The sequence below is a fragment of the Rhincodon typus genome, chromosome 43 (genome assembly GCF_021869965.1).
Source record: "Rhincodon typus isolate 14 chromosome 43, sRhiTyp1.1, whole genome shotgun sequence".
In the NCBI taxonomy this organism is placed as follows: domain Eukaryota; kingdom Metazoa; phylum Chordata; class Chondrichthyes; order Orectolobiformes; family Rhincodontidae; genus Rhincodon; species Rhincodon typus.
This window is the reverse complement of record NC_063374.1, coordinates 1,507,828-1,521,953: the sequence shown is the minus strand read 5'-3', so window position 1 is coordinate 1,521,953 and position 14,126 is coordinate 1,507,828. Positions and strand designations below refer to the sequence as shown.

Sequence of the window (14,126 nt, the reverse complement as noted above, 5' to 3'; positions counted from 1 at the left end):
GAGGTTGGTGGGGTGGTACGTGAGGACGAGGGGGATTCTTTTTTGGTTCTTATTGCGTGGACGGGGTGTGAGGGATGAGGTGCGGGAGATGTGGGAGACACGGTTGAGGGCGTTCTCGACCACCGAGGAGGGGAAGTTACGGTCCTTGAAAAACGAGGACAACTGAGATGTACGGGAGTGGAATGCCTCATCCTGGGAGCAGATGCGGCGGAGGCGAAGGAATTGGGAATAGGGGATAGCATTTTTGCAGAAAGGTGGGTGGGAGGAGGAGTATTCTAGGTAGCTGTGGGAGTCGGTGGGCTTGAAATGAATATCGGTTTCTAGGTGGTTGCCCGATATGGAGACAGAGAGGTCCAGGAAGGGGAGAGAGGTGTTAGAGATGGTCCAGGTAAACTTAAGGTTGGGGTGGAAGGTGTTAGTGAAGTGGATGAACTGTTCGAGCTCCTCGTGGGAGCACGAGGCGGCACCGATACAGTCATCAATGTAACGGAGGAAGAGGTGGGGTTTAGGGCCGGTGTAGGTACGGAAGAGGGATTGTTCCACGTAACCTACAAAGAGGCAGGCGTAGCTTGGGCCCATGCGGGTACCCATGGCTACCCCCTTTGTCTGTAGGAAGTGGGAGGAATTGAAAGAGAAGTTGTTGAGTGTGAGGACGAGTTCGGCTAAGCAGATGAGGGTATCAGTGGAGGGGGACGGGTCGGGCCTGCGGGACAGGAAGAAGCGGAGGGCCTTAAGGCCATCTGCATGGGGGATGCAGGTGTAGAGGGACTCGACGTCCATGGTAAAGATGAGGTGTAGGGGACCAGGGAATTGGAAGTTCTGGAGGAGGTGGAGGGCGTGGGTGGTGTCACGGACATAGGTAGAGAGTTCCTGGACCAAGGGGGAGAAAATGGAGTCCAGATAGTTGGAGATCAGTTCGGTGGGGCAGGAGCAGGCGGAGACAATGGGTCGACCAGGACATTCAGGTTTGTGGATTTTGGGAAGGAGATAGAAGCGGGCAGTGCGAGGTTGGGGAACGATGAGGTTGGAGGCCGTGGGTGGGAGGTCACCTGACGTGATGAGGTTGTGGATGGTTTGGGAGATGATGGTTTGTGATAGAACCGAGATGGCCAGTGGGTGGGACTTTTCACCTCACAATGGGGATGGGTGATTGGCGGCTGTTCGGGACCAATAGATGGAAGGACCGGATAGGCGCCGGCTCCAATCAGAGGAGGGGGCTAACCTGCCCCACGTGACCGTGCTCCAGTGCAAGCGCAGTGCGGCTGTGGCTGAAATCTGGAGGATTGCATGGGTGGGGGAGAAAATGAAGTCAGTGTGAACTGCGAAGTTTCATAAACATCCAGTTATAGGCCGAAACACTGGAATTAGAAATTCTAGATCCTGTGTTTGCAGCAAAAGGGAAAACGGCTGCGGGCCTCAGGAGGCGAGAGGCCTGTGTTTTAACCGCTGACATCTTTATTGGGGGCACTTCTCAGTAAGCCGCATGCGCACCCTTCCTTTGTCAGAGGGAGAGGGAAGGGGAGGATTTGCACACTACAAACTCAAGCCAAAAGAAATGTTTGTCTCTTCTGAATTTTCTATCTTGCAATCATAGTGAAGGATTTTGTAAACTCCTTTTACAGGACATAAATGAGAAGGATTTGCAGACAGGAAACTCAAAGGAAAGGTCACATCAAGATCTGACAGAATCACCTTCTATATCAGGTTGTGACTATCATCAGCCTTTGTGGAAAGGATATCTTTTGTCTGTTCTGTCTGTGTAAACTATTTTCATCTAATCGGAACAGAGAAGGCAACACCATGGAGGGATTGGAAAACAATGATTTGTATTTACAAGGTGATGTATTGCTAAGCCTAGAACACTTGTCAGTATTGAACAAATTATTGATGTAGAGTCACACAGCACCGAAACCAGCCCTTCGGCCCACCATGCCTATGCCAACCAATAAAGATCATGTTGTACTAATCCCATTTATTGGTTCATAGCCATTTCTACCCTGGCATTTTAAGTGCTTATCCTGATGTTTCTTACATGTTGTATACACACCATCCTCTTATGCGGTGCATTCCATATTTCTACCATCCTCTGGGTGAAGCAAAGTTCTCTCAGGTCTCCTCTAAAACACTTACTCCTCACGTTAAATATATGCCCTCTGGTTTTAGGCATGTTTGCCATGGAGAAAGTTCTCACTATTTACCCTGACTATGCCTCTCAAAATTTTGTACACCTTAATCAAATCCCTCCTCAGGCTCCTCTGCTCTAAGGAAAACAAACTCAGCCTATCTAGTCATAACTGAGACTTTCCATCCAAGGCAACAATCTCATGAATTTCCTCTGCATCATTTCAAGTACAATCATATCCTTTTAATAATGTGGTGACCAGGACAGTGCGCAGTATTTGATCTGTTGCCTTAGCATTGTTTCATCATTCCTATATGTTATGCTCTGGCTGATGAAGACAATCATCCTGAATAACTTCACTACCCTATCTAACTATGTTGGCAGCTTCCCGGATCTTTGTACTTTTACACCAAGGTTCCTTTATCTCTCAGTACTTGCTAAGGACCGACAGTTTATTGTATATATCTTTCTCTTATTAGATCTCCCAAAATGCATTACTACGCACCTATTGGTATTAAGTTCCATCTACCATTACTCTGTCCAATTTCCCAGCTGATCAACATATTGCTTGACACCATCCTCCTCACTATGGACAACACCATCAATTTTCATCTCATCTGCAAATTTACTTATCGTACGTTCTACTTTCACATCCAATATGTTAATGTGCATAATTAACAATGAGGGTCCCTGCACAGATCCCAGTGGTACACTGCTGGTCCCAGCTGTCAGTCACAAAATCAACCCTCCACCAATTTTGGATCCAATTTACCAACTTGCCTTGGATCGCAATGGCCTTTACCTTTTGGACTAGACTTCCATGTGGATGTTATCCAAGGCCTTACCGAAGTCCATGTAAATCAAATCACCACATCATCAATATACTTAGTCACTATTTGAAAAAAAATCTCAATTCGTCAGGCAGGATCTCCCTCCAACAAATCCACATTGAATATCCCTGATTAATCCCTGCCTTTCCAATGCTATCCCTCAGAATTTTTTCTAATTATTTCATTCTTATTGATGTCAGACTGTCTGGTCTGTAATTACCTAACCTGTCCATGCTACCGTTCTCGAACAAAGGAGCCACATTAGTTATTCTGCAGTCATCTAGCACTTCACCTGTGGCCAGAGAAGTATTAAATACCCTCCCTTAGCAGCCTGGGGTACATCTGACATCACGCTCTGCTGATTTATGCACCTCTGTGGTCACTAAAACATTTAATACCTCCTCATTAATCTTATGTTCTCAACTGAAATTCCTGGTTGTAATGTCTTTCTCCTCTTTGAATACAGATGTGAAGTATTTGTTTAAAATCTCACCTGCTTCCAGTGGTTCCACACACAGATTACCCCTTTGGTTTCTAATAGGCCCCATTCTTTCCCTGGCAATCCTCTTACTCTGAATAAAATGCCTTAGGGCTTTTCTTTAATGGTACCTGCCAAAGATATTTTGTGGCTACTATTTACCTTCCTAATTTTTTTATTACTGCCCTGTACTCACTATACTTTTGAAGGGCCTCCTGTTTTAGTGCACTGTATCTAACATATGCTTCCTTCTTTTCCTTTATCAAACTCTCAATATCCCTTGACATCCAGGGTTTTTGGACTTGCTGCCCTTGTCCTTTGCTCTTTGAGGAAAACGCTGGCCCTGAATTCACATGATACTACTTTTAAAAGACTCCCACTTCCCAAATGTAGACTTACCCGCAAGTAACTGCGCCCAGTCCATTTGCCAGATCCTAACTAATGATGTTGAAATTAGTCTTCCCTTTAGATACTTAACTCCTGCACTGTCCCTATCCCTTTCCGTAATGACTTTGAAACTTAGAGTTATGGTCACTATCTCCAAAATGCTCCCCCACTGACATTTCAATCACTTGAATGGCTTCATTCCCTAGGATTAGGTTTAGTGCTGTCCCATCTCTAGTGGGACTATGTACTGGCACAAATATCTCCCCTGGAAGCACTTCAAAGAATGCATGCTGTCCAGTCCTTTCACACTGAGGCAATCCCAGTTAATGTTGGCAAAGTTGACATACCCTACAACTATAACACTATTCCAGTCACACCGTTCTGTGATTTGCCTACATATCTGCTCCTCTAGCTCCCTGTGATTGTTGGGAGGTTTGAGTATGATCCCAAAGTAATCACCTTTTTTTTATTTCTAAGCTCTACCTGGATGGTCCAATTTGAATAGCCTCCTAGGACATTCTGCTTCATTACAGCAGTGACAGTTACCTTTATCAATAATTCAATGCCCCCTTGTATTTCTGTTTCAAAAATACACTTTACTCATAAAAAATATCTTTATATACATACATACACAAACGCAGTTCAGTTCTGTACAGTATCATATGAGAAAACAAACAAACATTGGAGTTTAACTCTATTCAACAAATAAACCAAAGGCACCTTACTTGAACAGGACTATGTTTACATGCATTTGAGGCACCGGGAGGGTGATAACTGAACAGACCCCTATTTAAATTCCACAGAAAGAACTCAGACAGTGGTCTTTCCCCACTGAGCCTTGGCTATGCTCTAAAAGCTTTATGCATGTTGAGTATCCTGGATTTTACGTACACATATTTTACAGTACGTAAGAAGTGATTCACAATGAGGAAACACCAACAAAACATCACCTCAAAATAACAACAGAATCATTATCAATGGATACATCAGGACCTGGAAATAATTGACCTTTAATTATTCTGAGTGTTCAATTCTACGTTGTTACCACGTGGGGACAGAAAACATTGGTGGGGGAATGGTTAGAAGACCCCAATGGTAGCAATGATGAGAAGGCATTAAACAATAGATCAGTGACACAAGCAAAAAGCATACAACTGTAATCATGGCTGATTGGGTAAATCAATCTGTATGTAGATTACAAACGAGCAGTAATATTGAGGAGGAGATCTTCCTGAAATGTATACATGATGGTTCTTTTTTAGACCAATACATTGAGGAACCTTCAAGAGAGCAGGCTATCCTTTTGGGTGTTGTGCATTTACAGGATTAGTCAATAGTCTTGTTTTGTGGATCTGTTGTGAAAAGCATCCAAAACGTGATAGAGTTGTTCGTTAAGTGAAGATGTTGATTCTGAAACTAAGGTCCTCAATCAAAATAAAGAGAACTATGAGTGGATGAGGCATGAATTGGCAACGATGGACTGGGGAATATAGGAAAGGTGCCTCAACCATCGCTTATAAAAATAAATTAGGGATTGCATTTGATCCAAAGAGGAGACATAAAAATTGTCAGAAAATATAGCAAGCCTAAGGACTAGGAGCATTTTGAATTTAACACCAAATTGAACAAGAGGGGAAAAAGTGAGTGTGAGAATAAACTTGCAAAGAACATGAAAAAAAACTGATTGCAAAATGAATGTGTGAAGAGAAAAACAGATGCACAAAGACAAATGTAGGTCCTTTCAGACAGAACTGGCTGAATGTATAATGGGGGAAAAAGCATCGCAGCAATCAGTGATTGCCAGCTGTGGGCGTACAATTCCAATTCTACCAAACAAAACAGCTGACATCAACAATCACGTTTCATTATTTTTGTTAGTAATGTCAAATATTTGGTATGGTTTGACCTTGTCAGAAAGTGGAGAACAGAAACTTTAGTAGTTAGTTCCAAACTTCCTCCTCCTGAGGCCTGTCCTAACAAGCTTTCAAAGTGTATTAAATTTAGAGTCATTAGAGCAGTACAGCATGGACACAGACCCTTTGGTCCAGCATGTCCATGCCGACCAAATATCCTAAATTAGTCCAGTACCATTTGCCAGCATTTGGCCCATATTCCCTCAATCCTTCCTATTCATTTACACATCCCAATGCCTTTTAAATGTTATACTTGTACCAGCATCTACCACCTTCTCTGGTAGCTCATTCCAGACATGCACCAACCTGTGCGTGAAAATGTTGCCCTTCATGACCTTTTTTAAATCTTTCCCCTCTCACCTTAAACCCATGCCCTCCAGTTTTGGAATTTCCCTACCCTGGGGAAAAGATCTTGGCTATTCAGCCAATCCATGCTCCTCATGTTTTTATAAACTTCTATAAGGTCACCCCTCAGCCTCTGATGCACCAGGGAAAATTGCTACCAGCCTATTCAGCGTCTCCCTACAGCTCAAATCCTTTAACCCTGGCAGCATTCTTGTAAATCTTTTCCAAACCCTTTAAAGTTTCACAACATTCTTCCTTCAGCAGGGAGACCAGAATTGAATGTAGTATTCGAAAACTGGCCTAACCAGTGTCCTGTACAACTGTAACATGACCTCCCAACTCCTATACTCAATGCATTGACCGATGAAGGCAAGTGTACCAAACACTTTCTTCACTATCCTAACTACCTGTGACTCCACTTTCAAGCAACTATGAACCTGCACTCCAAGGTCTCTTTGTTCAGCCATACCTCCCAGGACCTTACACTTAAGTGTACAAGTTCTGCCCTGATTGACCTTTCCAAAATGAAGCACCTCACATTTATCTAAATTAAACTCCATCTGCCACTCCTCAGCCCGTTGGCCCATCTGATCAAGTTCATGTTGTACACTGAGATAATCTTCTTCACTGTCCATTACACCACCAATTTTGGTGACATCTGCAAACTTACTAAACATATCTCCTATATTCACATCCAAATCATTTATATCAATGACAAAAAGCAGTTGACCCAGCACTGATCCTTGCAGCACACTGCTGGTCACAGGCCTCCAGTCCTTTTATACAGATTCACTCATTCAATGATCAGGCCTCACTGACCTATGATACACGGTGTGTCTATCTGAGTTACATATATACAGACTCACTCACCACAGTGATCAGGTCTCATTGAACTATGATACATGCTGTGTCTGAGTTACATTTACATAGACTCACTCATTCAGTGATCTCGCTGAAAGGCAACACTTACTTGTCCATAGAGATAATCACATAAAGAGTCCCAATGAGTTTCATTGGTTCCTAAGAGCTTCTCAGATCAGGTGACCAAAATCTTTCCTGAAGAAGTGGATTATAAGGAACATAGGAAAATGAAGTGGGAAGGTGGAGAGGTTCAGAACACATGATCCAGATAGCCGAAGGCACAGCCACCAAGAATGGTGAGTTTAAGATTGGGGATGATAGGCATCCAGTAATAGTGTTCCAGAGGAACACAATTCCATGGATAAACATCTTGTAAGATCTGTGTTTGTTGATACCAAGAAAAGTGAGGAACAGTTGAGTCCTTTGTAGTTGTGGGATTGACTTGTACAGAATTAATATCTTCTGGGTTTTGCTGATGCAATGAGAACATCCCTTGAGATTTTAGAGGAAATCAGGAATTCTGGTTCCTCTCCGCTGCACAGCCTTGTCTGTGGAGGGTCTCTTTTATCCTGGTTCTTATCTGATGAACCCCTTTCTGTGGCAGTCACAGCTCATTTGATGATTCTCAGCTCATTGAATCACATGATGGTCTGCATATTCAGCACTGTTCTGTTTTTCTTTGTCTCAAGATTGCTACACTCTCTTGTCCTTTATCTCACTGATGTCCCTATATTAGCTTTTACAGACAGATGTCAGCAAATCATTAAAATATTTTGTAATTCTTATTATTTATTCACAGGATGTGGGCATCATTGGCCAGGCCAGCATTTATTATCCATCCCTAATTGTTCAGAGGGCAGTGAAGAGTCAACCACAGTACTGTAGGTTTAGAGTCACAAATAGGCCAGACCAGGTAAGGGCATTAGTCAACCAGATGTTTTTTTTTCCCTTGACAATTGATTTATAGTCATTGTTAGACTCTTATTTATTGAATTCAAATTCCACCTGCACTCAGACCCAGCCAACAGGGGATAGGCTGCAGATGGAAGCAATGATTGGGCACTGCCTGGGGTTGGGGATTTCACAGTGAGAAGTGGGAGTACACTGAGTGGAGTTCCCACTTCCCTGTCTCCTTTTCCAACATGCCTCACCTGGGCCAATATCATAAATTGCTCCCACTGTGCTGCAGACCAGCTTGGTGGAGTTCAGTGACAGGTTTGAAACGTGTTTGGGAGCGGCCAGGACACACTTCTTACAGACCTCGGCACTAACACACACGTTCGGTCATGGATGGGATGAACAGCAGCAATAACATCACAATCCAACGGACTGTGAACTCGCTGGTGTCTCACCAGGTCAGATGACCGTTTAAACCCAGTCCCACAATGAGAACACCTGAATCATTTCTCCTTGGTGTGAACATGTTGACAGGACATCTGATCTCTGGATATTTTAAAGCATTTTGCACAGTCTGGGCATTTAAAAGGTCTGCCTTCACTGTGAACATGCTGGGGTTTTAGCAGATTGGTTGACTGAATGGATCCCTTCCCACACACTGAGCAGATGAATGGTCTCTCCTCAATCTGAATTCGTTGGTATACCTGAAGGTCATTGCTGCTTATAAAGCTCTTCTCACAATGTGAACATTTATAAGATCTCTCCATACTGTGAACTTGCTGGTGGGTCAGCAGATGGGATTACCAAGGGAATTCCTTCCCACACTCAGAGCAGGTGAATAGTCTCTCACAGGGATGGCTGGGCAATGAATTTTCAGATCAGATGGGAACTTGAATTCGTTCCCACAATCCCCACATTGCCAAGGTTTCTCCATGGTGTGGCTGTCTTGTGAACATATGGGTTGGATGATCAGTTAAATCCTCGTCCACAGAGAAAGCACATGTAAAGTTTAACACTGCTGTGAATGATGTGATTTTTTTTCCCAGTTTGTGCAATTGGTTCAAGCTTTTTCTACAGTCAGTTCACTGGTACTCTCTCACTCGGGTATGCGTGTTTTGATGCTTTTCCAGTCAAATTGATGTTTCAAATCTTTTCCCTCAAAAGGAGAAATATTTCTCCTTGCATGTTCAGAGGCTGACGATAGTCCTATGTTCACATCCAAATTATTTATATAAATACCAAAAAGCAGTGGACCCAACACCAACTCTTGTGGGACACCACTGGTCACAGGCCTCCAGTCTGAAAACCAACTCTCCACCACCACCCTCTGTCTTCTACCTTCAAGCCAGTTCTGTATCCAAATAGCTAGTTCTCCCTCTATTCCATGTGATCTTACCTTGCTAACCAGTCTACCATGCAGAACCTTGCTAAACGCCTTACTGAAGTCCATATAGATCACGTCCACCACTCTGCCCTCATCAATCCTCTTCATTACTTCTTCAAAAAAACTCAATCAAATTAGTGAGACACGATTTCCCACACACAAAACAATGTTGACTATCCCTAATCAGTCCTTGTCTTTCCAAATACAAGTAAATCCTGTCCCTCAGGATTCCCTCCAACAACTTACACACCACTGATGTCAGGGTCACAGGTCTGTGGTTCCCTGGATTTTCCTTACCACCTTTCTTAAGTAGTGGCATCACGTTAGCCAACCTCCAGTCTTCCGACACCTCACCTATGGCTATCAATGATACAAATATCTCAGCAAGGGGCCCAGCAATCACTTCCCTTGCTTCCCACAGAGTTCTAGTGTGCACCTGATCAGGGTCCTGGGGATTTATCCACCTTTATTCATTTTAGGCCATTCAGCACCTCCTCTTCTGTAATATGGTCATTTATCAAGATACTGTTATTTAGTTCCACAAGTTCTCTATCTTCCATATCCTTCTCCCCAGTAAACACTGATGCAACATACTCATTTAGCATCTCTCCCATCTCCTGCGGTTCCACACATAGGCAGCCCTGCTGATCTTTAAGGGGCCCTTTTCTCTCCCTAGTTACCCTTTTGTCCTTAATGTATTTGTAGAATACCTTTGGATTCTCCTTAACCCTATTTGCAAAAGCTATATCAAGTCCCCTTTTTGCCCTCCTGATTTCCATCTTAAGTATACACCTACTGCCTAGCTGTTAATCATATTCAGGAATGAACCTATTTCATCAGGGTTTTTTGTTTGCTGATCTTAATAAACTCCACTTGTAGGTTTTAACATGCTGGATAAAAGTGAAATAAATCAGCTTTGGAGTAAACATAAAATATGAGAAGTGTTTTTTTAAAGTATCTTTAAAACAAGCTCGTTCCTTCCAAAGTGCTCTTTCTCTCTCCCCTGCATCCTCATCTCAAACAACAGGTGGGAGGAGCTCCTGGAGCAGTTTTCTCACTGAGTTTGAGATGATCCAATCAGCTGCTTCTGCTGCATCCCTCCCTTCCACTTGCCAAATTCCCTTGCAACCTTTTCCTCCCTTAGTTCTGAACTTGCACCTTTTATCTAGTTTTCTCTTGTTATGCCCTGTCAGAGATCACATTGATCCATACACACTTAACTGCAGACAATTCAACTCCCCTGTTTTAACTGATCATTTTCATGACTTTTGCTGTCTCCTGTTTCTCATTCTTTCCTTTACACCCACCATCATCAGGCATTCGGATAAAAAGCAGTTTTTATTCCCACTGTCCTTGCAAACCCCACCCCATCTCCATTCTCCCTTTCCTCTCTAAAGTCATTGTATTTGGTGTACCTCAAGTATCCATCCTCAGTCATTCCTGTTTCTCATCTACATGCTGCCAACAAGTGACATCATCCAAATGCACCATGTTAGTTTTCACACGTTCACTGACAAGATCCAGCTCTACCTCACCACCATCCCTCTCCATTCCTCCACTGAAGTATTAAACTCCTTGTTCCACATCCAAAAGGCTGCTGTCTTCAGTCACTATTACAAATTCTGTTTACTAATGAGAGTCTGTCCCTCACCCTGGGAACTGTCTGAGGTTGAACCACATTCTTCACAATCTTGCTGTCATTTCTGACACAAGGTGAGCTTCCAACCACACATCCACAAACAGTAATTTCATTTTTCAAAATGTCTTGTCTTCATCTCACTCCAGCTTATCTGCTGCTGAAACCTTCATTCATGTCCACGTTCCATTAGACCTGGATCCGATACATTTCTGGTTCTGCCCACACCTGGAGTCATGAGATCATCCACAACTCTGCTGCCTGTGTCTCGCACCAAGTTCCCATCACCCATCACCCATCACCCTGGTCTTCACTGGCAGACTTTGGTTCCTGGGCAAGTACTGCCAGATATAAAACTAGCATCCGTGTTATTACCTACCTCCACAGCCTTGACCATAATATACAATTACACCACCCTGTAAGGGACATAGACTCCAATAATCTGGAATCTTTATCCTCCCAGATTTTAATGACTGCATTAGCGGTAGCCATGCCTGTGTGTGTCAACCTCTGTAATTCCTTTCCTCAACCTCTCCTCCTCACTGTCTTGATTAAAGATACTTAAACATTTTTCCTAATATCACCTTCTCTGACTCAGCATCCAATGTCATGAAACTTCTCTGAATCATTTTGGGACATTTAATTGCATTGTTAAGATGTATAAAGTATAGAGGGGCATACACAGGGGTAGATTGGAAGAAACCTTTTTCCCCTGGTGGAGGGATCAATGACTGGAGGTATAAATTTAAGATAAAAGGCAAGAAGTTCAGAGATGATTTGAGGAAATTCTTTTATCAAACAGGGGTTGGGAATCTGGAACTCCATGCCTTAAGGGCGGTAGAGGCAGAAACCCTCATATCAATTAAGAAATATTCAGGTGTATGTTTCTGATGCCAAATCATACAAGGCTATGGGCCATAGAATCATAGAATCCCTACAGTGTGGAAACAGGCCATTTGGCCCAACAGGTCCACACTGACTCTCAGAAGAGCATCCCACCCCTACCCTATCCCTGTAATCCTGCATTTCCCATGGCCAATCCACCTAATCTGCACATCTTTGGACTGTGGAGGAAACCAGAGCACCCAGTGGAAACCCACGCAGACACAGGAAGAATGTGCAAACTCCACATAGACAGTCACCCGAGGCCCGAGAAAAAGAGATTGCAAGAGTTTTTTTTACATATATAAAAGGAAAGAGAGGCAGGAGTGGGCAGTGGACCACTGAAAAATGAGACTGGAGATACAGAAATGGGGAACAAAGAATTGGGGGTTGAACTGAATAGGTACTTTGCATCAATCCTCAGACTGGAAGACACCAATAACATTCCAGAACTTCAAGAGTCAGGGCGTAGAGTCATAAGCATCGTGGCCAGCACTGAGGAGGTGCTGGTGAAGCTGCAAGGTTTGAACATGGATAAATCATACAGACTGGATGGAATGACAACCCAGGGTTTTGAAGTAGATAGTTGAGGAGATTGTGGAGGGATTGGTGGTGATTTTTCAGGAATAACTGGAATCAGGGAGCGTCCCAGACGGCTGGAAAATGGGTAATGTAACATCCCTGCGTAAGAAGGAAGAAAGACAAAAGATAGGAAAGCCTAGGCCAGTCAGCCAGACCTCCATTATTAGTAAGATTTTTGAAGGATGAGATTGGGGAGGACTTGGAAGTGCATGGTAAAATAGGGCTGTCGTCATGGTCTTGTCAAGGAGAGGTCATGCGTGACAAATCTGTTGGAATTCTTTGAGGAGGTAATGATCAGGTTTGACAAAGGAGGGTCGATAGACCTGAGATAACAAGGTGTAGAGCTGGATGAATACAGCAGGCCAAGCAGCATCAGAGGAGCAGGAAAGCTGACGTTTCGGGTCTAGACCCTTCTTCAGAAATGGGGGAGGGGAAGGGGATTCTGAAATAAATAGGAAGGCGAATAGAAGATGGATAAAGGAGAAGATAGGTGGAGAGGAGACAGACAGGTCAAAGAGGTGGGGTTGGAGCCAGTAAAGGTGAGTGTAGGTGGGGTGTTAGGGAGGGGATAGGTCAGTCCAGGGACGATGGACAGATCAAGGAGGCGGGATGAGGCTGGTAGGTAGGAGATGGAGGTGGGGCTTGAGGTAGGAGGAGTGGATAGATGGGAGGAAGGACAGGTTAGGGAGGCAGGGACGAGCTGGTTTTGGGATGCGGTTGGGGGAGGGGAGATTTTGAAGCTTGTGAAGTCCACATTGATACCATTGGGCTGCAGGATTCCCAAGCGAAATATGAGATGCTGTTCCTGCAATCTTCGGGTGGCATCGTTGTGGCACTGCAGGAGGCCCAGGATGGACATGTCGTCCAAGGAGTGGGAGGGGGAGTTGAAATGGTTCGCGACTGGGAGGTGCAGTCGTTTGTCGTGAACCGAGCATAGGTGTTGCACAAAGCAGTCCCCAAGCTTCTGCTTGGTTTCCCCCGATGTAGAGGAGGCCACATCGGGAACAGCGGATACAGTATACCACATTAGCAGTTGTGCAAGTGAACATCTGTTTGATGTGGAAGGTCTAAGGTCCTACTATCTCGATGGGCCTGATCTATTTGGATTTCCAGATTTATTTTTGAAAAGGTGCCACACAGGAGGCTGCTTAACAAGATAAGAATTCATAGTATTATGGGCAAGGTACTAGCAATGGATAGAGAACAGGCTGTTTGGAAGAAGGCAGAAAGTAAGGATAAAGGGTCTGTTTCAGGACGGCAACCAGTGGCTTGGTGATTTCCACAGGGGTCGGTGTTGGGGCCACAACTGGTCACGTGATACATTCATGATCGCGCAGAACATTGTCCCTAATAAAGATGGCGACGTTAACCCACCTCTGTCACTGACCGGGGCCAGCAGTCGTTTTCCCTTTTGCAGCAAACCCAGAACCCAATGTTCCATTGGTATCTGGAAGCCTACACCGCGTGTTTATGAAACTTCCCAACCTACATTAGCTCCCATTCTCTTCCGCTGTAAACTCCCACTTTATAACAAAACCCACTCTCCGAAACGCCATTGCCTCTGTATTGCACATGCGCTGTACCTCTAAGGTGATCGGTGATCACGTGATTCCAGGCCCTCGTTCACTCCAATTGGCTGAAGGGCCATCCCCACCTTCCCAATGGGCCATATGACATCAGAGTCTCGTTCTAATGGTTGATAGCAGACGTCAATCACAAGGGCCAGAGATAGTAGGGACTGCAGATGCTGGAGAATCTGAGATAACAAGGTGTACAGCTGGATGAACACAGCAGGCCAAGCAGCATCAT

At 44.2% G+C, this 14,126-nt stretch overlaps 1 protein-coding gene across 5 annotated transcripts in view; it reads right to left on the bottom strand.

The window, feature by feature from the left end:
* The window catches only part of LOC109935798 (zinc finger protein 239-like), a 114,712-nt gene that overhangs the window by 75,044 nt on the left and 25,542 nt on the right, over positions 1-14,126 (bottom strand). The window lies entirely within an intron of this gene.